This window comes from Herpailurus yagouaroundi, unplaced genomic scaffold, assembly GCF_014898765.1.
Source record: "Herpailurus yagouaroundi ecotype Mexico unplaced genomic scaffold, PumYag 29, whole genome shotgun sequence".
NCBI classification, from domain to species: Eukaryota; Metazoa; Chordata; class Mammalia; order Carnivora; family Felidae; genus Herpailurus; species Herpailurus yagouaroundi.
In genome coordinates this window covers 26,523,276-26,526,400 of record NW_024412377.1, presented here as the reverse complement: position 1 = coordinate 26,526,400, position 3,125 = coordinate 26,523,276, and the positions used below count along the sequence as shown (strand labels likewise).

The following is a 3,125-nucleotide window of genomic DNA, read 5'->3' as shown; positions in this document are numbered from 1 at the left end:
ATCCTGAGGTAGCAGGAGTCTTGATCAAGTTCTATCTATATAATACACAGTATAGAGAAGAGCAACAATAGCCTCTAACAGAACAAATTCTAGTCATACATCTTGGAAATAAACCTAGATGCTAATAATCACTTAGATCATAGGGCATGCATATCCCTTGCAGAGTTTTTCCTCCCATAAGTCACATTTTTTCCAGATGTTCTTCAGTCTCAAAAAAACACAGAATATTCATAGAAAAGGTACCACTACCATAAACTTTCCCTGCCCCAGAAAATCTCCAGGTAAGAGCCTCCTTATATTCAATTTCCATTCTGACAGTAAAGTAATAAATTGAATTACAGCAAGCCAATACAACTCCTTCCTTACTTTTTATCCCATGCAGTTTGACTTTACAGGGACTCAGAAAAACAGTAAAATATTACCATAACCATGAATTGTACCGTGTGAACTGGAAATAATGACTATGATGTTTATAAAAGCCCTTGAGAGATGTTGCTTAGATTTAGTTACAGATCTTTTATATTGGACTTAAGTCCTTCAGAAACTTATCAGTTATTTAGTGGATTTGCAGGATAATACAGAGTTGCATAATGTAAAATCTGAGAATTTACATTATAAAACTATTTATAATTATATCTGGCTCTTTTGTCTTTTCTATAAGAAATTGCATTTTCTGACAATTCTGTTCCTGGCAAAGTTACAGGTGGAGGTGTGACCTTTAACCCTAAGTAAGCAATTATATAACTAGTTAATAATAATCACTTTACCATCTGCAGTCCACACTAAATTAAAAGACACCTGATCCTCAATTTTGGCATGTGGTTCCAATGTCTGCCTTTCTTTTCCTAGTTCAGTAATGAATGATCATTTCTATCTTGGTGATTCTGACTGTCAGTTTGATGGATGGAAAAATAGAACACTAAGTACAGCCCCATTTATTCTGAACTGATTAGTTCCACCCAGCTTTGTTCCCATCCTACAGAGCTCAGTTCTAAGATAATCCAGGCTTTCATGTTTCTTCATCCCATTTTGGTCCAGTAAATAGATAGACCATTTGTATTAATTTTCCATTGTGAGGTTTTCTAGTCTTGAGTGAAATTCCATTGGGTTCTGGAGGGAAAGGGGGACAATGGAAGGCCAAAAAGCTTTTTGTGGACATGGATTGCTTTCCCTGTCTCTATGGAGAGACAAAGCTATCCCTTGATGGGTGTTAAAATAATGTAAAAGTTCCACCCAGACCTGGATATGAGGAAAGCATTTGCTTTTTGTTCCACCATGTAGCAGGCTTTTAGCAGAATAGAAAAAAAATCAATCACATTTACTGACAGTCTAAACACCTTTTTAATGTATTGCTCATTGCTGGTGCTGAACAGGGAGGGAAGCAGAATGGAGATGTTGGCAATCATAAGGGCTTTTCTTTTTCTTTTTTTTTTTCAATTCCACAGATGTTTTGGCCTGAGTGTCTCTACTTTAAGGCTTTTAAAAAATACCCTCTGTCATCTTGTTATAATAGTTATACATGAAGTATTTGAATTCGACCTTGGGGGCCCCCCCACCCAGTCTTCTAAATGCCTGGTTTACTTTCGTCTTCATATTCTGTTTTTTTAATTTAATTCTTCCCAATTCTCCGTATGATCCCATATCTTTCTATACCAAGGCAACTCCTTTTCTGGATTTAAATGATTTGAACTTGTCAATGTTGCAATCATCCCTTGGGTATTTAGCCTGTGTATGTACCTTGTGAACTATCCTATACTCTTCAGGATAAAGAAAAGGGTGGATGGAGGTCATGGAATCTGTGACTTGCTGTTTCTGGCAGCTCAGCCTCATGAACTATATTCATGGGAATTTAAGAACCTGCTTTCTGGAGGTCACCTGGCTGCCTAACTACATTACTGTGGAAGATTCTTATTGGAAATGAGCTGTTAGTCCAAAAACATTCTTAATTAATAATGCTGAGTGACTCTGCAGCCAGCCAAGATACAATTATGGAAACATTTGTAAAGATTGTGTGACCTGCAAAATAAGCTTCATAAATATTTTTTAAAAACTCACAGGGCTTGGATTCATTTGTAGTTCATAAGCATGATGATTGGATGTTCATGCTGTTTTGTGACATGTGTCTCCCTCAAACCTTGCTACAACCTTGGCACATTATCTGTCTATCATGAAGAAGAAAAAGAAGCAAAAAAGAAAAAAAAACTTAGGAGGCTTGGGGTGCATTAATATATATATATATACATATATATATATATATATATACACACACATATATATATACTCTAATTTATCAATCATATATATGTATATAGTATACATATGGTATATACTCTATATGTGTGTGTACTATATATGCTATCAATATATGTTGTCTATTATATATAGTATGTACTATATATGTCTATATATACTGTATATGTGTAAATAAGTACATCACCCTAAATATACTATGTATTTACACAACACACATAGTATTTACTATCTATAGTATCAATACATAGTATATATTACATGTATATCTATATATCTATATATCTGTATCTATCCATCTGTCTATCTATCTATCTATCTATCTATCTGTCATCTATCTATTATAATTTCCTTCTTCTGGGTATCTCTAGGGGGATGACTATTTCTTTCCAGGTCAGCCTTGAATATAAGGGTAGTAGATGGTCACCAACGGGGTGATTAACTTGTGTGACCTTATAAACATTTCCCTCAGACCCACCATGGAACCTCAAATTCTTTCAGTTGGGTTTTATTCTTTTAAGTTCTGAAGACTTTCGACAATATTCTTTAAATACCAATTAAAATTTAAATGTTCCTGTGAACACTTAGCAGCTATAACCTGCTTGAAAAGATAAAGGAAAGGGAAAAGGGGTGTCAGATGACAATTAGATAATAGCAAAATCCTGGCAAAAAGTTCAGCTAGATACCTGGATTTAGTACTGGGACATCTGAGGGTAGATGGGGCTCACAGACAAAAAAGGTGGAAAGAAAGTGTTAGAAGTTCACCTACTTAGTTTTGCGGAAGTCTGGCTCAGCCCCACTTTTGTGTGTAATAGGTATTCACCCTGTCAGACAAGTGTTTGGATGGTCTCTGAAGGGAGGTAGAGTAATAACTT

At 35.3% G+C, this 3,125-nt stretch overlaps 1 non-coding gene across 1 annotated transcript; it reads left to right on the top strand.

The window, feature by feature from the left end:
- Positions 1–2,064: 2,064 nt before the first annotated feature.
- Positions 2,065–2,168, top strand: LOC121017074 (small nucleolar RNA U13). The gene has a single exon (XR_005784614.1). It is a non-coding gene; the product is annotated as a small nucleolar RNA U13 (small nucleolar RNA).
- The last annotated feature ends 957 nt before the right edge of the window (positions 2,169–3,125 follow it).